Source organism: Xenopus tropicalis, chromosome 5 (assembly GCF_000004195.4).
Source record: "Xenopus tropicalis strain Nigerian chromosome 5, UCB_Xtro_10.0, whole genome shotgun sequence".
NCBI classification, from domain to species: Eukaryota; Metazoa; Chordata; class Amphibia; order Anura; family Pipidae; genus Xenopus; species Xenopus tropicalis.
The window spans coordinates 80949739-80972665 of NC_030681.2; the positions used below are offsets into that span (position 1 = coordinate 80949739).

A 22927-nucleotide genomic window follows, 5' to 3' on the forward strand; every position below is an offset into this window, starting at 1 on the left:
TGCCTTTAGTTGGTACTCACCATTAAACAATTTTAAACAATGAAGTGAGGGTGCAATGAAGGTGTGACCACAAAATTCATACAAAGACAAAAAGTCCTTTGCACTCACCCATAATAAGTTTATTAAGGACTACCAAGAAATTTGTCCATATATTGGAATATATTCAAACGATGGCCAACTGTGTCAAAGTCATTCCCAGTCTGGCCAGTCCTACACTCTCTTTTATCTGATTCATTAAGAATTCTGCTACATTTGTGTGTTCATATACCTTTAGTGGATGTACAGTGGCTTGCAAAAGTATTCGGCCCCCTTGAACTTTTCCACATTTTGTCACATTACAGCCACAAACATGAATCAATTTTATTGGAATTCCACGTGAAAGACCAATACAAAGTGGTGTACACGTGAGAAGTGGAACGAAAATCATACATGATTCCAAAATTTTTTACAAATAAATAACTGCAAAGTGGGGTGTGCGTAATTATTCAGCCCCCTGAGTCAATACTTTGTAGAACCACCTTTTGCTGCAATTACAGCTGCCAGGCTTTTAGGGTATGTCTCTACCAGCTTTGCACATCTTGAGACTGAAATCCTTGCCCATTATTCTTTGCAAAACAGCTCCAGCTCAGTCAGATTAGATGGACAGCGTTTGTGAACAGCAGTTTTCAGATCTTGCCACAGATTCTCGATTGGATTTAGATCTGGACTGTGACTGGGCCATTCTAACACATGGATATGTTTTGTTTTAAACCATTCCATTGTTGCCCTGGCTTTATGTTTAGGGTCGTTGTCCTGCTGGAAGGTGAACCTCCGCCCCAGTCTCAAGTTTTTTGCAGACTCCAAGAGGTTTTCTTCCAAGATTGCCCTGTATTTGGCTCCATCCATCTTCCCATCAACTCTGACCAGCTTCCCTGTCCCTGCTGAAGAGAAGCTCCCCCAGAGCATGATGCTGCCACCACCATATTTGACAGTGGGGATGGTGTGTTCAGAGTGATGTGCAGTGTTAGTTTTCCGCCACACATAGCGTTTTGCATTTTGGCCAAAAAGTTCCATTTTGGTCTCATCTGACCAGAGCACCTTCTTCCACATGTTTGCTGTGTCCCCCACATGGCTTGTGGCAAACTGCAAATGGGACTTCTTATGGTTTTCTGTTAACAATGGCTTTCTTCTTGCCACTCTTCCATAAAGGCCAACTTTGTGCAGTGCACGACTAATAGTTGTCCTATGGACAGATTCCCCCACCTGAGCTGTAGATCTCTGCAGCTCGTCCAGAGTCACCATGGGCCTCTTGGCTGCATTTCTGATCAGCGCTCTCCTTGTTTGGCCTGTGAGTTTAGGTGGACTTGGTAGGTTTACAGTTGTGCCATACTCCTTCCATTTCTGAATGATCGGTGGAACAGTGCTCCGTGGGATGTTCAAGGCTTTGGAAATCTTTTTGTAGCCTAAGCCTGCTTTAAATTTCTCAATAACTTTATCCCTGTCCTGTCTGGTGTGTTCTTTGGACTTCATGGTGTTGTTGTTCCCAATATTCTCTTAGACAACCTCTGAGGCCGTCACAGAGCAGCTGTATTTGTACTGACATTAGATTACACACAGGTGCACTCTATTTAGTCATTAGCACTCATCAGGCAATGTCTATGGGCAACTGACTGCACTCAGACCTAAGGGGGCTGAATAATTACGCACACCGCACTTTGCAGTTATTTATTTGTAAAAAATGTTTGGAATCATGTATGATTTTCGTTCCACTTCTCACGTGTACACTACTTTGTATTGGCCTTTCACGTGGAATTCCAATAAAATTGATTCATGTTTGTGGCTGTAATGTGACAAAATGTGGAAAAGTTCAAGGGGGCCGAATACTTTTGCAAGCCACTGTAAATATCAAGGTTGAAGGGACAAAACTATTTTCCCTTTGTTACTCACTATTTTTCATTTTTATAAGTCACCAAGCATTCCATTGCGATATTTAGCGCGTGTAAGTGTTTGTGAATCATGCGTTAGTATTGTTTCTGCGCGCTAATTAACGCATATGCGATATGCGACTTAACGCACGCGATTTTAGCAAATCGTGTGTTTTTTTCCGCGTCAATTTTAACGCAGAAAAGCATGCAATATGCATTATCGCACTTAAGTGAATCAACCCTAGTGTCTGGAAAATCTCAATAGTTAGGCATGCCACAAAGTTCTACTCTGGCTATTGGGCCAACCAGCACTGGGTTTTCCAGAAACATCCACAGAAAAGTGAAAAACCATCACACTTAAAGCTGTTTTTATTTTTTACTAGGTTAGATGTGTTGTGCCCAGTGGCACGCATAGCATCCTGTAATTACCTCATATAATAGGACTCTGGCCCATGGTTAGTGTGTTAGTAAACCTACAATCTAGTCAAGCCCAAGATTGGTATCTATTCCAAAGGAGTCAAAGGATCAATAATAAAGGATTGTCCACCTGAAATTCAACCTTTTTTCACAATTTGTGCTGCAGTTGTCTGTTAGTGTTAGAAGTACTAAGTGACAGGTTGAGAAGGGACAATTAGGATGAACAGTCACATTTAGGAACTTTATGTAACACTTACAAAAGCAGCCCTATCAGCAAAAAATGGTCAACATGGCCTATAGGTAATTTTTATATTTTGTCCACAGAGTGGGGGTGGGGTGCATGTGTAAATCAATGGACTACGATTTAATGAGAACATGCCCTGTTATGACCACTGATACTTTATTTAGTACAATAGCTACGTAACCTAAAAGTATAGCATGCAAATGCAATTACTATTATCATAGATTTAAATGGTGTTGAGCACCTAACTCATGAGAATGATTATAAAACAGCACAACATATAATTATGCTAACATCACCTCTCACATGAATGCCCCATCTGGTAACTGTTGTAGGGAGGGAAAACATTGTGCATCTCTTATTGAATAATTCATTTTTTTTTTTTTTTCAGAATTCTAAAAATATCAAAAAGCACAGCAAAAACGTAGAGAGCAATTTCAGTAAAGCTCATATTAATATTTTGTAGTAAATCTTTCAAATGAAATGTCCTTCTTCTTTTGTTGTTGATGATTCACAGTCAGCCTAGACCTTTAAACACTAGATAACAATAGGATAACAGTATCGCCCAAATGATCACCTAATTGCTTGACAAGAAATGAGAAAAAAGTCACTGCATGTGCTTGTGAAATATAAATAACTGAGCAGCAAAAGTAGCACTTCCTTTGTCCTTATGTTTCTGACTAACTAATCTAAACCAAGAAGCTTCTTTCCCATCACCCAACATACAGTAACAAATGGTACAGAATAGACGGAATAATTCTTAAAATCTACAACCATGTAATAAATCCCCACCTACTGATTGTTCTTGACACCTTTGAAGAATTTCACAGATCATTTTGGCAAAATTATTTCTTGAAATCTTAAACCATGTATTGAAATCTAGGATTTAAATTACTTTTGGCACCTTTATAAGATTTCAGAGGACATATGACGTATGTCACAATCCAGCATTGCTGAAATTTATAGAATTTTGAAACTGTTTCATTCTCTTCGACATGGTACAGTTTGTCAAATTAATCATTGACATATTGGTTGCCAGGTAGTAATAAACTGGAAATAATGTGACATAGAGGTTAAAGGTGATATTTCTACCTCAAAGATTTATCTGAGCTTTCTATTTAATGTTTTGGATTGGGCTATGTATTGTATACTTTGTGTTCATTGTATTTACAGTTTTTAAAACTATACGTGCATGCAAAAAGTTGTATAAATCATCATAAAACCTTTTGCTGGAGCATTCATTGTAGATATAATGTTGATTACTGTGAAGTGACAGGAAGGAATACATGTGGAAGGTAACTGACAGCTTTTTACAGTCACTGTAGAGCAGTGATCCCCAACCAGTAGTTCGTGAGCAACATGTTGATGCCAAACAAAGCCTTCTATAGGCTGCCAGCTCGCATAAGGGCTACCAAATAGCCAATTATAGCTCTTATTTGCACCCCCATGCTTGTGTTGCTCCCGAACACTTTTTCCATTTAAATGTGGCTCATGGGTACAAAAGGTTGGGGATCCCTGCTGTAGAGGATACAAAGTGCATAGTTGGCCAAGAGCTACCCTGTAGCATTCCACAGAATAGAGAACAGTAGCTTAACCTTTTCCCAACACAGGTGCAAGTAAATTAAAGGTGACTTGTCGACCCTAAGAAATAATCTCAAGTCCTTTTCTATCAAGCTAGTTGAGCAAAATAAACTTTACTTACACTATATAAGTCATTTAAATGTTATTTGATGTTGGAATTCACAATCACAGCAAGCAGGCTGCTGCCATTTTGTGGGCAATGTTATTAAGGCAAGTTTTGTATCACCCCAAAATCTTGTGTATACGGCAGAATGGGGGACCTAATGCCAATGCCCTTTGCAAAGGCTACTTAATTAGAGACCACAAGTAGGGAATGGGAATGGGAGGAGTGCAGTGAGATCTAGCAAGTGCTGTATGGAAAGTAAAAGTAATTGACTGCCCTGCCTCTGTGTCTGAGGCATAGAAGCAGGGCATGCTATATATAATTGATAGCTCAGATTTTTAAATACATTTATAATAGGTATGGATGTTTTAATGAAAAAAAGGAATTTATGTTTGTAAAGATTCTCATTCATTCAGGTCATGGTAAATCTGTAGTAATAAGTCAAATCAATTGGGCTTATGCCAATGCTGTTCCCCTTGCCCCCCTGTTCCTGAAATTTTGTGTCAGAGAGGGTGGGAGGGGGGGCACATTGTTAGTACAGACAGTGCAAAAACACTCTCTGCACTGATAGAGCCTGAAACTCCAACTTAAAAATTCAAATTTCAGCTCTATAAGTTACCAAGGTTTTTTTTTGCCACCCCTGGTAACTTGTGGGTAGCTGCTCCCCGAAGAAAAGTTCATCGACTCGCCTCATGGCCTCCTGCCTCCAAGATTACCATGCACACTCAGATGGTAATTCCAGGGTTTCCTTTGTGAAATATCTGGTATTGTAGACATACTAAAATATTTCACTTTCAATGCTAGACTAAAGGCAATTACAGTATATAAGGACTAAAGGATATTATATATCTCAGAGCTGATATCTGATGTTTATAAGCCATTCTCTTTCTGTATATAGAAATGTGATGAGCTGCAGTCAATATAATCAGAGGTCATACAGACACATAAATTAATGTAATATAAAACAGTCAATTAGTGGAAAACACCAGTAAGGGAAGGAAAGGGATTTGGGAAAGAAAGGTAGAAGGAAATATAATGGTTTTTTTTCTTTTAGTTCAAGGGTTATGAATGCTAATTTTCAAGAGCAGTTATAAGGCAAGTCTGTTTTAGGGCTATTTTTAAGCATAGATAAATCAATTAATATAATCATGTCATTGATTTTACAATGTTTTTGAAAAGGACTATCCTATTTTAGTGGCAAATAAGTGCTGAAGATCAGTACACTTGTTATAGGTCATAGATAAGTCATCACAATAAGAAGTATTGACAAACTCATATTTTCCATAAATTTAACCCAATGAAATATTGAAAAGTACAGAATTTCAGTATCAAGATAAATTTCCCTATGTGCTAGTGTTCCAACCATGGTGATCGCTGCATGTGTAGTATTACCCTCATATTTGTGTTCATAAGTTAACTACCCATTTATCTTATAAAAACTTCAAAGCAGGGTATACTTTTTATTTTTCAGTCTTGACATGTCAAGCATTATTGTATGAACTTTCAATATGATATTTATTTCAGTCATGTACCGATCTCTCACATTTCCAATGACTGTATCATAAATTTATTTTAGAAATAGTTCAGCAACAAATGAGCATATAAACACATATTTGGTTGGTAAGATGTTATTCTGTGCACAGTCAGTTCCTGTGTAAGTCCTGAATGTCAGCTCCATTGGGACTCTCTAGTAAGGATATGGAACCACATGCTCACTGCCATACTTCTGAGTTCCCCATTCGAAAAAGCTGTTAGTAGTGTCAACTTTTATGAAGAGTTACAGAATGGGCAAAAAGGCAAAAAGTGCCCTAAACAATGTCACAATATATGAAAAAAATGCTGAACTGTGCAATAAACCACAATATTGTATTTTGGAAGTCCTGTAAGTTCAGTATTTTTTTTTAGCACATATTAATTATTTTGCTTTACAGGCACCTAGGCATTTGCCTTAGGAGTGCTTCTACACAACTTAGGTTCCGAATATATATTTATATATAGTAGTGTTACTGTAGCAAACATACAACTTTTACCAGTGCAGGGAAACAGTACATATTTTAATTACATTAAAAAACTTTAATTTTTTGGTGTTACTGTTTCTATAAAGTGCAGTGAATATGCATAGGATGGGCAGTGCTTTGTGATGTCACAGGCAGTCTGTTCCTGCTCTGCTCATGCCCCTCCCTTCTCCTGTCTGCCTGCCTGCTATGATCTCTCCTCTCTATATATGTTTTACATTTACCACTTATATAAAGAATACCACTTTAAATATTCAAAAACACATGCAATTTGACGCCAGGTGTGATGTTTTTGTTGGCGAATTTTCGCCACAAAAAGACAATTTGCCCTTTAGTAAATGTGCCCCACATGTGTCTCAATTCCAAATGCTTTCACATTGGCCACTGATCTATAAATCACTTGTCATTACCATGTTTGATACGCAGTTTGATACCCCTAATGCAGCGCACATTGCAGCATTTTTCAAAGCTATGATCACTGTGCCGCATTTATTAGAAACTAAGCAATCCCAGATGGGTTCTACAGCAAGACATGATACATATGCTCTGAGAGGTTTAATTAATCGACATGGAAGTGTAGATCCAGTGCCTCGTGTAAATCTTCATATTGACATTTTAAAATGTACTTTATAAAGATTAACAAATTATATGTCATCTGCAAACTCTTAGCAGCTTCATTGATTGCTAAATTATATTGGAAGAAATATACTTACTGTTGATCAGTTGATGAGCAATCAATTGTTTTCACAGTAGGAAATAATTTCGTTTTCAAATTGAATTGTTTCCAAAGTTGGAGGACATATCCTGGAAAACTGAACAATCCCTGCATTTTGGGCAGTAATAAATTGTGAGATTATTTTATCAAAGATAGAAAATGTGTAAACCTTCTGTAAGAATACCTGGTGGTCCAGTGGTTAAGCGGGGACGCTAGCCGCTCTCCAGGCGGGGACGCCCGCCGCTTCGTGTGCGCCGATGCGCGCCTCCTGCTCCTCTGGCGTGCGAAGGTACGCACGCATCCTTTTAAAGACTGACGCGCGCATGACATCATCCCGCTGGCGCGAAATTCAAATATTTAAAGGCACTTGTGCTTGTTTTCAGTGCCCAACTTCGGTTTCGCGTCCTAGTTCCTGCTATTTCTTGATTCTGATTCTAATTGGTGTTTTGACCCTTGCCTGACTCTGACCTTGCTGATTGCCGCCTATACCGACCCTCTGCCTGTGTTTTGACTACGGTTCTGGAATCTGACTTTGTACTTCGCTGCCCGTTTGGTTTGACCTCGGCATGATCTCTTCGTCTCTTCTCCCCAATATTCTCTTGAAATATGTCAACTACTGATTTATCTTGACCTGTGTACAGTATTGTAGTCATCAATAAATATATTAATTTATCTGGTCTGTATCAGTTTGCACATACCACTGCACAGACATGTTTGATCATATTAGACCTAATACACTTGAATAATTTGATGCATAACTACTAAACCGGTAAACAGCTGATTATTTTGTTTGTTAAGAAGTCGTCTGAACAAAATAAAGACTATCATGCTATTATTGTATAAAACAATATAATTATATTATTTAGAAAGAGTACACTGCAACAGACAAAAGTCTGCTAAATATGGTATAAAGGTTTTCTAGTTTCAGAACAAAACAATCTGGTAATTATGTACTTGACAAACTATTGCTCAGTGATTTCTTTCAGTGCAATTAGACTTTCCAATTTTATTTAGTATTTTTAAAACCTGCTAACAGTAGAGACAAAATGACAAGTAGCCATTTTGAAAGGTGCATGCAAGCCTGGTCATGAAGTAATAAAGCTTCCAGCTCTCTGCACTAAAGAAGTGTGGTTCTCTCTGAGCACTATCTGCAGGGAGCTTGAACGTACATTTGTGCTTGCATAGTTTTCATCCAGGTACTCTGGTTTCCTCCCACATTACAAAAACATACAGGCAGGTTGAAAAAGGATGAAATATAAAACTAACTCCATCCTGTGACAAGCCAAAATTTTGGTTGACAAAAAGCTCTTTATGACTGAATGCATCCAAACTATGCAGTGGAAGATCATTATTGGCAGTCTATGTGATGTGCCAACACAAGTGTATGGTGGAGGGCAAGTTATTGGGTCCTGTAACTGAAAATACTAGATTGTGTCATATTTACTTTAACGTTGGCCTAGGAATGTCTCACAAATGACACGGAGATTCAATTCTTAATCATTTCTTTTCTTTTTGGAGTGGTTACATCAAATATACAAGAGACATACCAAACTACATTATGCACCAGCTGCAATAAAAGAGAAGATGGGCGCTATATCTTCATCATCAGCATGGAGCATACATTTTTTTTAAAACCTAAATTAATGACCTTTTTTTTAATCCACTTTCCAACTACTACTGCTCTGTTAATATAATTTTGAGCATTCCATTTCCAGTTATAATAATTATATTTGTTGAATGAAGGCAGTAAGGACCAGTAAAACCTGCAAAATTATAATCAGAAGGATGTGGTATATACCCTAAGGCAGGGGTCCCCAACCTTTTATACCCATTAGCCACATTCAGGTGAAAAAGGTGTTTGGGAGCAACACAAGTATGGAAAAAGTTCATGGGGGTGCAAATAAGTGTTAAAATTGGTTATTTGGTAGCCCCTATGTGGACTGGCAATCAATAGAGGGCTCTGATTGGCTTTACACTGGGTTTTATGCAATTAACAATTGTCTCCAAGCCAGAAATTCAAACATGAGCACCTACTTTGAGGCTAATGGGAGCAACATCCAAGGGGTGGTGAACAACATGTTGCTTCTGAGCTACTGGTTGGGGATCATTGCCCTAAGGTGAAACATCTGAAAGGGGGGTTGTTTGTCTGGTGCTGCCTACATGGTGCAGTCTAGAACCACAGGAATACTCAAATCAGTTGGTAGGGATCTTCCTGCAGGCATTGTTGCAAGAAAATGGATTACAGTTAACATAGTTAAACTGGACAGACAGTGTGAAAGTTAATATTAGGAGGATTAGAGGAACGGAACTTTCATTTGAAACAGCGTAGGTGGGTTTTTCACAGTGAGGGCAGTGAGGTTGTGGAATGCCCTTCCTAGTGATGTGGTAATGGCAGATACTGTTAATGCCTTTAAGAGGGGCTTGTAAGATCTCTTGAACAAGCATAGTATCCAAGGCTATTGCTATACTATTATTATTAGTATTGATGTTAGTTTATATGGTTTATGTATGTGAGTGTATAGATAGGCCAGTATAGGTTTGTGTGTGCTGGGTTTACTTGGAAGGGTTGAACTTGATGGGCTCTGGTCTTTTTTTCAACCCTATGTAACTATGTAATATTATACACAGGTAATCATCATTTGGATAACAGTAATGAATTAGGTTTTTACATTTTAAAAAACACAAGAAGGTGTCAATAAAATGACAAAAAACTGTGTTATAAATATGTGCGTCTTAAACTGATTTATACAGTAGAAAGTGCAAAACAAAATATGATCTTATTTGGAACTTAATTATTGTTACACATAGATGTACAGGTATGCAATCTTTTAACACATAAGCCATTTTCCAGACAGCTCTGAATTATGGGAAGGCAAATGTAGCGCACCCGTAGGTGTAGCTGTGTTATATGGGTCCTGCTCTCGACCACCTTTGGTGCTTTGGTGACACCCACAACCCCCAGTGATACACATAAACCAGCAGTATAAAGGTGGCCATACACGCACCGATATTATCGTACGAAACCTCGTTTCGTACGATAATCGGTGCGTGTATGGCATGTCAGCGAGCCGACTGATATCGCAGGAAGCTGCTGAAATCGGTCGGCTCGCCGATCGGCCAAGTTAGAAAATTTTGATCGGGCGCCATAGAAGGCGCCTGACCAAAATTCTCCCTTCAGAGCTGAATCGGCAGAAGGAGGTAGAAATCCTATTGTTTCTACCTCCTTACCTGCCGATTCAGCCCTGAATGGTGTGTGGAGGATCTGACGATGTTTCGTGCGACCGACGGTCGTACGAAACATCGTGAGATCGCCACGTGTATGGCCAGCTTAATGCTAAGCACTTTTATTGGATCCGGAGACCCATTAACAAAGATAAACTGAACAATCTCCCTACTAGCGATATGTGTCAACAAATAGGTTGTAGCATCTGAACACAAAGTTAAATCAGCAATGCAATAGCAAACAGTGAATAGAAAATGGCAATGAATTGTTGAATGCACTTTAAATAGCAGACTTATATAAACAGACTGATATAATCAACTCAGATCAAGATTATGTTTAAGTCAAGTTCCCTGAACACTGGCCAGTGTTAGTATAAGCAGCAAGGCCGGCAGTTGGAGCTCATATATATTAGTACTTGTAATCCACAAGGCACATAAAACAGTACTGGTTATCCACAGGAATCACTCACTGAAAACTGGGCCTGTGAGTGTGCAGGGGCTGCAATATAGGCAGAGGATAAAGCATACCAATAGACTGGATCCACTATCAGCCGATCACTGCTGCCTCAGCTTCCTTCACACTGCAGTAATAAAGAGTTTCTCCAGGTATTAGGCCGAAGAAGCAGTTACCATGTGGAGTGGTCTGTAAAACACCTCTTCAGAGAGCAGACAGTCACTGGTCCCTCTGGAGAAAAGGCATTCCACCTCCCATACAGCCCAGCTCTGTGCATGCTCTGCCTTGGATACACCCCTGCGTTTCTCTCCTTCCAGCCCTCCCCCTCACAGCTCCAGAAAGTTCTCCTCTCCCTGAAGTAAGTCTTTCTCTCACTGGCTACAAAATCCTCAGTCTGAAAGCTGCTCTCCTATTGGTGGGAGGAATCTTCCTTCTTCCTGCAAGCCCAGCAAAGTCTTCAGCAATTAACTGTTTCAGTGCTGAAGATTAATAGAATTACAAGTCCCAGCAATATGATTATACACAGAATTATACTTTGTACAGTTATTTAATAGCCATGTTAGCAGAATGGCTACACAAATAATTCTAATTTTCTCTGTAATAATAAAAAAGTACTTTATACTTGGCCCTAACTAAGCTGCATGAATCCATATCAAAGGCAAAACAATTCTATTGGGTTTATTAAATGTTAATTTTTTTTTGTGTAAAAGCCCTTATTCAGAAAACCAAAGCCCCATGCATTTTGTAGATCCTATACCCTTAATACATATTTCTTGTCCCCCCCTTACATTTTCCAAAGACATATACTGCAGCAATTTTCTTTACCTGTATTGATGCATTTTGCATCTTGATTCAGGATAATGTGGGGGGGAAGAAAGCACACTGAACGTTTCATGATTGCTTGTGACCTACACCACAGATTACAGTAGTGAGCCAAGGGCAGAGGGCCAAAGAGCCAGAATAAAACTGTAGTGTCATAGCAATCATGCAGATATGTTACTACTTTGAATCATCAAAACATGCATTTTAAAATAAAGTTATGTTAATGCATTAGAAAAACTGTGTATTTTTCCTAATACCTAGAATAGGATCAAAATATTTTTTGCTTTTAGTGCCGCTTTAATCTATAATAAAGTCTTCGTCACATGCATTGTTGGTCTTTAGTCTTCCACAGGGATCCAGTGCAGGCTCTGGCAGACTGCATTGTGAAGGGCGACATATTTAATTGATAAGGTCAGATTGCTAACCCACTGGTCCTTTTATCTTCTTAAGTGACAAATTAGTCTGATGAAATTGAAGCTAGTATGAGTCTTTTCTCATCTGGCAAAAAAAAAAAAATTGTCATAGACCTAAAAGGGGCAGCAGTTCATCTTATCAGCTTTGATGTACCAATATGTCATGGAAATCAATGGGCAGTGCATATTCTGAATTTTGATGTGTAAAAAATCATGGGTTTTTTTTACTTGAAAACTTGAAAATCTTAATGTCTTCAAATGGCTTAAAATGCATAAAAAGAAACTAATCTAGAAAAATACCACTATGAAAAAAAAATACTGCTGTGATCGAAAGTGACTGTAATTTACCCATTCGCAATGGAGATGAATTGCAGTTACACGTGATTAGCGATGAACAAATGTTTTCGCCAGGCACTGATTCACAGCGGAATTCCGCATTTTTCCATCGGCTTTTTCTTTTCCACGAAACTGCAAAAATTTGCAGAGAAAAAATGTCCTTTGACTTGAATTGAGTTGCTCGCATAAGAAAAAATTGTGGCCTGTTGACTTCAATGCATTTGCTGAATTTTTCAGCAGTTTCACAAATTCTTTGGCAAAGCAAAACTGGACAGATTTGCTCATTACTTTGCATGATTTAATTGCTCCAAATTTTTGCTAAATATGCCCCTTACTGTCCTACAACTTACATGAGTTTAAATAAATGAATATGGCTAACAATTTGAAATAATTTTTGCCATAGTGTTTTTTTATACTCTATGGCTTACATTGCACTCTTCTTTACTTTATAGCTATGCATTAACATAAGAGGATCACATTAAAGTTTTACTCCTTGGGATATTTTAAGGCGTTGCTGATATGGACCATTGGGAAGATTTTCCAGGTCAATGGAGGATGAAATTAGGTGTTTAGTTTTACAAAAGACTTAACTTAATTATATCCTAAACCTGGGACAGCTAAGATGATTGAGCTGTTATTTAGCTCAGCTACACTTAAATGGACAAAAACAATGAAGTATTATATATAACAACATGTCACAACATTCATATTTGTCAAAACATTTTTTTTTAAACATCTTTTTATAACATCTTTTTAAAAGGAGAAGCACTGACAATAAACTTTGTATGCATGCTTAATACTCATACTGCATCTTTGGTCAAAATTCAAGGCAAGTTTTTACTTGCATGGCAGTTCCATTTTCTGCACTGTCTGCATTACATAGTAACATAGTAACATAGTAAGTTGGGTTGAAAAAAGACATACGTCCATCAAGTTCAACCATAATGCCTATATATAACCTGCCTAACTACTAGTTGATCCAGAGGAAGGCAAAAAACCCCATCTGAAGCCTCTCTAATTTGCCGCAGAGGGGAAAAAATTCCTTCCTGACTCCAAGATGGCAATCGGACCAGTCCCTGGATCAACTAGTACTAAGAGCTATCTCCCATAACCCTGTATTCCCTCACTTGCTAAGAATCCATCCAGCCCCTTCTTAAAGTTATATAATGTATCAGCCAGCATGACTGATTCGGGGAGGGAATTCCAGAACTTCACAGCTCTCACTGTAAAAAATCCTTTCCGAATGTTTAAAAGGAACCTCCCTTCTTCTAAATGAAGTGGGTGCCCTCGTGTCCGTTGGAAGGACCTACTGGTAAATAAAACATTAGAAAGGTTATTATATGATCCCTTTATATATTTATACATAGTTATCATGTCACCTCTTAAGCGCCTCTTCTCCAGTGTAAACAGACCCAACTTGGCCAGTCTTTCTTCATAACTGAGACTCTCCATACCCTTTACCAGCTTAGTTGACCTTCTCTGGACCCTCTCTAACTCAATAATGTCCCGTTTGAGCACTGGAGACCAAAACTGAACAGCATATTCTAGATGGGGCCTTACCAGCGCTCTGTAAAGGGGAAGAATAACCCCCTCCTCCCGTGAATCTATACCCCTTTTAATACAGCTCAAAACCTTGTTTGCCCTTGCAGCTGCTGCCTGGCATTGCTTGCTACAGCCAAGTTTATTATCTACAAGGACTCCAAGGTCCTTCTCCATTATGGATTTGCCTAGTGCAGTCCCATTAAGGGTATACGGGCTTGCATATTTTTACATCCCAGGTGCATGACCTTACATTTATCCACATTAAATCTCATCTGCCACTTAGCTGCCCAGATTGCCAGTTGGTCAAGATCCTGCTGCAGGGATGTCACATCCTGGATAGAATTGACTGGTCTGCAGAGTTTTGTGTCATCTGCAAACACTGATACATTACTCATAATACCATCCCCTAAGTCATTTATGAACAAATTAAACAAAAGTGGACCCAGTACAGAACCCTGAGGGACCCCACTGAGAACCTTACTCCAAGTAGAGAATGTACTATTAACAACCACCCTCTGTACCCGATCCTGTAGTTTTCTATCCATGTGCAAACGACTTCACTAAGACCAATAGACCTTAGCTTAGAAAGCAGTCGTTTGTGGGGAACGGTATCAAATGCTTTGGCAAAATCCAAATAGATTATATCTACTGCATCCCCACTGTCCAGCTTCTTACTTACCTCATCATAAAAAGCAATTAAATTGGTCTGACATGACCTGTCCTTCATAAAGCCATGCTGATTACTGCTCATAATGGCATTCTCCACTACATAATTTTGAATGTGATCCCTTAACAAGCCTTCAAATAACTTGCCCACCACGGATGTCAAACTTACAGGCCTATAATTGCCAGGCTGAGATCTTACTCCCTTTTTAAATATGGGAATGACATTCGCCTTCTTCCAATCCCTAGGTACCATACCTGATGAAAGAGAGTCTGAGAATATCAGAAACAAGGGCCACTGCAATTCTGCCCCTAGCTCTCTCAGTACCCGAGGGTGTATTCCATCTGGCCCAGGTGCCTTGTTTACATTTATCGTGTGTAACCCTTTAAGCACCATATCCTGTGCCAACCACTGTGTAGTTGGAGCTGAGGCAACAGTGCAGCTATTAGGTGGGACTTGGCCCACTGGCTCCTCTACTGTATACACAGAAGAAAAGAACTGGTTAAGCACATCTGCCTTTTCTGTATCCGCTGTAACCATATTGTTATTATAACTCAATGGGGCCACACCCTCAACCTGCATCTTTTTACTATTAATATACTTAAAAAACTTTTTGGGGTTAGTCTTGGCCTCGGCCGCGATGCGCTCCTCATTTTCTATCTTTGCCTTCCGGATTGCTGTTTTACAACACTTGTTATAGTGTTTATAATCATTAGTTACAGCAGCTTCTTATTTCTGTGTGTGCTATTCATACACAGTGTGTCAGCAACTGATTTAGGCTGATGTCAGACGTGGCGTATGTCTCGCGTTTTTATGCGTATTTCGGCTACATGTGCCTGTACCCAAGCGTATGTCATTCATTCGTGTGGCACAGGAAGAATGCATTTACAGTAACGGGGCGTATTCTCGGCAAGCTCTTTACAGCAATCGCTTTACGGCTTGCTGAGAATACGCCACGTCTGACATCAGCCTTAGTCTATCTAACTACATTCTGAGCAGCAAAGTAATCAGCATTAATAATTGCAATAATGCACATATTTTCCCTTTAGAACTTTTTTATTAGGTCTGTTTTACACTACAGATTTAAGTCTAGTTCATACTGAACTATATCAGTGCTGTACAACTTATTACATGTAGTAGGCCATCACATGACAACAGTCAAACTGGAATATATATAATTAAATATTGCCATTTTCATATCACATCAAATCCTGTGATCCCAGGAAGTGTCCCTTACTACTTAAAATGGCAATTTTCTATTTAGGAGTACACAATAGCACATACTACCAAAAAAGTATATTTTTATGAAAATGGTTTATTTAAATAAAGCAAGGTTTTACATATGAACTGTTTCATGCAATATATTTATATATAGACCTACATTGTTTGCGAATATAGTTTTCCTTTAATCCTCTGTAAGAGATAACCAACACTAAACATGTACTAAAGCTGATGAGACCTGTCTTCAACTATACATCAGGGTCGGACTGGGGGGTGAAGGGCTCAGGTGCCCGTGCTAGCCCCCCTCCCCCTGCATGGGCTCCCCTAACCGCCCTCTCTGGGCCCCCCACCCGTCGTCCTCCCCCAAGCGTGTAAATTTAACGCATCAGGGGAGGTGCGGTCAGGCAGGGGGAGCGCCAGCAAGGGTCAGGTCTGGGCCACCGGGGCCCACTGGGATTTTTCGACCCTGCTATACATGCTCCTTATTTGCAATCATGTTGGAGAGAACTCCACTGCACTACACTGCTTTTTGTTAACAGGCAACGGTGCAGTATTGGTGGGGAGGGCAAACTAGTGTAGTTTACGTGGGGTAGAGGGGGCTGTCCAGGGATACAACCTTTTACCTAAAGCTTCTTTTAAAATATTGTTACAAAAAAAATAAAAGCCTTTTTACAAAATCTATATTTTAACTATATGAGCCATATGATAATTTCAAAATGAAACATAAATGTCATTTTAGGTATAAAAATCCATTTATTTAGCACATATGAGCCTTTGTACTCTCACAATGACATCCAGAAGACATCTAGATATATTTGCAGATGACATCCAGATATATTCTATAGACATATGTCTATATATTTGCAGATGACATCCAGATATATTATATAGACACCCCTGCACTAACCACTGATGTTCAAGCGCAGATTGCTAACTGCCTCCTGGCTATCGCCTCCTGGATGAACCAACACCACCTCAAACTTAACCTAGCTAAAACAGAGCTCATGGTCTTCCCGCCCAAACCTAGCCCTTCTCCCCCTTTCACCATTACTATTGACGGCATGACCATTAATCCTGTTAATTTAGCATGCTGCCTTGGGGTTATCTTTGACCAGTCCCTCTCCTTCTCTTACCATATTAATAACAAACTTGTCGCTTTTTCTTCTGCGATATTGTCAAGATAGGCCCCTTTCTTTCACATGTTACTGCTAAAACACAAATCCATGCCCTTATCCTTTCCCGCTTTGATTACTGCAATATTCTACTATCCGGCCTCCCAGACTCCCACCTCTCTCCCCTGCAATCAATCTTAAATTTAGCTGCCAGGATCCTCCTGCTCTCTACTAAGAGGGAACCTTTTCAACCCCAAGTAATCTCTCTGGCATGGCTGCTTGATAGAATACAAAATCCTTCTGCTAATGTTTAAAGCTCTTCACTCCTCTGCTCCTCACTACATTTTTTCACTGGTCTCCCTGTATGTACCTGGTCATCTCCTCCACTCCTCTTAGAGCCTCTGTCTTTTTACACCATCCACTCCCACTGCTCTCTCTCTCATCTTAAACCTTTCTCTCTTGCTGCTCCTTACCTCTGGAACTCTATCGCTGAATTCCTCTGTAGGGAACACACTCTCTTTAAACGACAATTAAAGGTTAATATAAATTAAAAGTAAGTCTAAAGGCATTCTTTTTAAGTACTTACTACATATCTAAATTCCCAGATCCCTGCTTGCTTCTCTGAGATATGGTGCTGGCAGCCTACAGCAGAGTGAAGACTACAGTGACATCACTGAAATCTCTCTTCCCTTCCTTCCTATTCTCTGAGCATGTGTGTAACTGTATCCTGTTTCCTGTTCTGAGCTACACATGCCCACCAGCCAATCAGAAGCGGATCTGGCAGAGGGGAGGGGGGGAGGGAATGAAACACATGTGCAGTATGAAGCAAGGAGGGAATAAATTCATTAAAGTCTATAAATTCATTAAAGTCTATAAATGTTGTATATTTTATGTTGTCATGAAGCAGCTCCCACATATTAATGGGGGAAACCATGGGGCACCATTGAGTTAACTTAGTATGATGTAATGAGTAATAGACTAATTGCAATTGGTCTTCTTGTTGAAAAGTTGCTTAGAATTGGCCATTCTATACCATACTGAAGGTTTTAAACCACCCTTTTTCTTTTTTTTTTTACCTCTGTTCCCCCAGGGGATGGAGGAGTTGGTGGACGCCGGGCTAGTCAAGGCCATCGGCATCTCGAACTTCAACCGCGAGCAAATCGAGCAGCTGCTGAATAAACCAGGATTGAAGCACAAGCCGGCGGTTCACCAGGTAACATTGGGGTGCCAACCCTTGAATGCTATTGGTTAGCAGGAGGAATTTATGCATCTAACACTCAAACTTGATATTAATGATATACTAAAGCCATTCTGGTTGCTGGGGTCACTGTGCCTAGCAACCAGTCAGTAGTAGAATGGCTGAATGGAAGCTTTCTGAATGCTATGATCCCTGGCTAAAATAATTAAAATTATTAAAAGTAGAAGGTCACTTGTATTACCCCACTTACTTATTTAGAAATTGAACCTTCCGGCCCTCCTGCTTCTGGGATGTTCTCATTCCTATTGTCAGGCAGGGTGGGAGTAATTTGAAGTAGACTAAAATTGCTGATGGTGATTTTCTCACTGCCTTGATCTTTAGTGGCCAGAGATCCATCAGCCTGCTTTGTGCTGACCATAGAGATCAGTGGATCTGACCAGCTTGTTTTTGTGGGGACCAAGCCCTGCCTACTACCTGATCAGTGGGAGGAGAGCAGCCCGAGAGCAAGATACGCAGATAATAAAAGCACAGTGGGTTAACTTGCTATTGCAGATGGACCCGTTATTTACCCTAAGTGAGTTCTTACTGCCGTTCTATTACCGTTGCAGTTTGAATGCCACCCCTACCTGACTCAGAAGAAGCTGATTGATCTCTGCCAGTCCAAGGGTATCGTGATCACTGCCTACAGCCCCCTGGGCTCCTCCCATTATCACTTGCACCTCCCTAGCACCTGGGGTTCTGTACTAAGACCATGTCTTGTATCTCTAGGGCCAAACCTGAAGATCCATCTCTGCTCGAGGAGCCTACAATCAAAGAAATTGCTAAAAAAATACAACAAGACCTTGGCCCGGGTACATGGCCTTATATAATAGAGCGATAGTCTAGTGCTGTGTGCTGGGAAGTCAGATTCTCCCTCCTGGCTAAACCAGACGGCTTCTAATAGCAATGACAATTACACATAGCTATAAACCCAGTGAGAATGAGGAATGAATGGATATTGGGGAGATGTATCAGGAGTCAGAACCAGCAGTGCAGAGAAAGGAAAGGGACAGACACAGTGACAGTTACACATAACTATAAACCCAGTGAGAATGAGGAATGAATGGATATTGGGGAGTTGTATCAGGAGTCAGAACCAGCAGTGCAGAGAAGGGAAAGGGACAGACACAGTGACAGTTACACATAACTATAAACCCAGTGAGAGTGAGGAATGAATGGATATTGGGAAGTTGTATCAGGAGTCAGAACCAGCAGTGCAGAGAAAGGAAAGGGACAGACAGACACAGTGACAGTTACACATAACTATAAACCCAGTGAGAATGAGGAATGAATGGATATTGGGGAGTTGTATCGGGAGTCAGAACCAGCAGTGCAGAGAAGGGAAAGGGACAGACACAGTGACAGTTACACATAACTATAAACCCAGTGAGAATGAGGAATGAATGGATATTGGGGAGTTGTATCAGGAGTCAGAACCAGCAATGCAGAGAAGGGAAAGGGACAGGCACAGTGACAGTTACACATAACTATAAACCCAGTGAGAATGAGGAATGAATGGATATTGGGAAGTTGTATCAGGAGTCAGAACCAGCAGTGCAGAGAAGGGAAAGGGACAGACAGACACAGTGACAGTTACACATAACTATAAACCCAGTGAGAATGAGGAATGAATGGATATTGGGGAGATGTATCAGGAGTCAGAACCAGCAGTGCAGAGAAAGGAAAGGGACAGACACAGTGACAGTTACACATAACTATAAACCCAGTGAGAATGAGGAATGAATGGATATTGGGGAGTTGTATCAGGAGTCAGAACCAGCAGTGCAGAGAAGGGAAAGGGACAGACACAGTGACAGTTACACATAACTATAAACCCAGTGAGAGTGAGGAATGAATGGATATTGGGAAGTTGTATCAGGAGTCAGAACCAGCAGTGCAGAGAAAGGAAAGGGACAGACAGACACAGTGACAGTTACACATAACTATAAACCCAGTGAGAATGAGGAATGAATGGATATTGGGGAGTTGTATCGGGAGTCAGAACCAGCAGTGCAGAGAAGGGAAAGGGACAGACACAGTGACAGTTACACATAACTATAAACCCAGTGAGAATGAGGAATGAATGGATATTGGGGAGTTGTATCAGGAGTCAGAACCAGCAATGCAGAGAAGGGAAAGGGACAGGCACAGTGACAGTTACACATAACTATAAACCCAGTGAGAATGAGGAATGAATGGATATTGGGAAGTTGTATCAGGAGTCAGAACCAGCAGTGCAGAGAAGGGAAAGGGACAGACAGACACAGTGACAGTTACACATAACTATAAACCCAGTGAGAATGAGGAATGAATGGATATTGGGGAGTTGTATCAGGAGTCAGAACCAGCAGTGCAGAGAAGGGAAAAGGAAAGACACAGTGACTTAGTTGGGATCAAGTACAGGTACTGTTTTATTATTACAGAGAAAAGGGAATCATTTAACCATTAAATAAACCCAATAGGGCTGTTCTGCCCCCAATAAGGGGTAATTATATCTTAGTTGGGATCAAGTACTGGTACTGTTTTATTAATACAGAGAAAAAGGAATTTAAGCTTAAAATTCTAAATTATTTGATTAAATGGAGTCTATGGGAGACGGGCTTTCCATAATTCGGAGCTTTCTAGATAATGGGTTTCCGGATAAGGGATCCCATACCTGTACACCTGGGGTTAAAATGCCTGTTATAAATTTTATTTAGTAATTATGCTTGTCAGGGGTTAATATGCTTGTTACCCATTTTCTGGCACACTGATATATCTGGGGTATGATTTCAATGGGTGCGGTATTTAACGTTGTGCTTATTGCAAAATCCTTTCTGCAGCGCTGTGGGGCAAATGTTCATGATTTATACTCTCTACTTAAACAGTGCCCTCCAATTATGTAACTTGCAAACAATTTTATGCCCCCCTTCCCCCAGCATGAGTGCCCCCTGCAGGTTACTAGGGACACGGACGGGCACAGGTATCTGTGGGAATGGCAATTTCGCATCCATGCTTTGTACTTGAGTTGTGTCGTACATGAGCCCTTAACTATGCAACCATTTTAGGGGTGCAAATACTCTTACTTCCCCTCCGCGGGTCCCCCTCGGAACATCACTTATAACCAGTGCTCCCCAAAGATGTATCTTTCCAGCTGGCAAGGAATTCTAGTAATAGAAGTATAAGAACACCTGGAAAGCTGGGACCCCCCCAAGATATTTGGCCATCAGACCTACCTGCCCTTATGACATGAAGATGTGCCCACCAACAGGGGCCACTCACCTTCCCGGGGACAAAGGTGCCAAACCCAAGCACTGGCATTTTGTGCCCATCATTGAGTACAACGTAGGAGTCTCTGTGCAGCGCCATAGTTGGTGTGATCAGATTCCCCCAAGGCTTGAAGATCTCTCTGTCTGTGCCCCGCCTTCCCCGGAGTTACACTGTATTTATAGCCCCGCCCCCTACTCCTTCCAGACCCAGTGAATTATAATTCCCTGCAATCCAGTCGACTCTGTATAATCATACTTTCAGTATGTTATAGTATATCCTATTCCTAGCAACTTTGCAGTTGGTCTTTATTATTTATAGTTTTTAGCAGTTCGCCTTCCTCTATCCAGCTTTCCAATAGGGGTCACTGACCCTAGCAGCACACAGAACTATTGCAGTGTGAGATTACAATTCCATTACTATCACTTCTTTGCTACAGCCCCTCATTCAAATCTTTTGCCCCTGACCAAAGACTAATAGAATAAAAAGCCCTAAGTTTGCCCAGGAGCAGTAAACCATAGAACCAATAAGATATTTGCATTTAAACATGTTACTAGTAAATGCTTCCTGCTGATTGGTTGCTATGGGTTACTGCTCCTGGGCAAAGTGCCTTTTATTACATACCCCCCCCCATAGAATGGATACTCTGTGTTTCTTGAACCAGCTTTACAACAGGGAGCTGTCTCTATCTTTCCATTTTGTAAAGACAACTCAAAATTAAATGTTATACCCTCTGTGACCCATTTACAATACTCAACAAACAAGCTCATATCCCCATACAGTCTTCAATATATTGGTAACTTTTTGTAATTTTAGACCAATAACAGTCCACTTAGCAATATAATGGCCGGCGTAAGTAGGGGCAAAGCACCCAGTGAGGCTCTACATCGGTCAATAATGTACAATGGTTCAACCTTCTACTTCCACCAAGGATTTGTGCAACTTTGGTAAAATATAAAATATAGGAATAACAGCAGTAGTCTAATAAAGATAAAGTTTTACTTATAGGTGCCCTAATTCATACTGAAATTTACTAGTAGGGCCTGATCTAAGTATCCTGATCCAGGAGTTGCCTTATGGGTGGATGCCTGGAGTCTGGACACATCAAGGGTGACCACCGAACTCCCTTTGTTGGCACTTTTTATCATAATACTTCTATTCTTACTTAGACCTTAGAGCCCGACACTCTGACATAGCTAAAGGCTCTTCCGTAGTTGTTCCGTAGCAGTCACGTTGGGATGGGGGCACCTCTTCCACTTGTAATTAGACTATAGGATTGCACTGCCCCAGCCCAACGAGACTGCTACAGAACAACTACGGAAGAGCCTTATCCATATTTAAGTGTCAGGCTCAGTATCGCTGGGCTGGGGGCAACTTTGGTGGATTTTTGGCCCTAAACATTTTGCATGTCACAACTCATTACTAACACAGGTATCGGACCCCTTATTCGGAAACCGTTATCCAGAAACTTCCAAATTATGGAAAGGCCATCTCCCATAGACTCCATTATGAGCAAATAATTCTAATTTTTTTTAATTATTTCATTTTTCTCTGTAATAATAAAACAATACCTGTACTTGATCCCAACTAAGATATAATTACCCCTTATTGGGGGCAGAACAGCCCTATTAGGTTTATTTCATGGTTAAATGATTCCCTTATCTCTGTAGTAATAAAACAGT

At 40.2% G+C, this 22927-nt stretch overlaps 1 pseudogene; it reads left to right on the forward strand.

Annotated features, from left to right (window-relative positions):
• The first annotated feature begins 17855 nt into the window (after nucleotides 1-17855).
• LOC116410970 lies at nucleotides 17856-22441 on the forward strand (annotated as a pseudogene).
• Nucleotides 22442-22927: the final 486 nt, after the last annotated feature.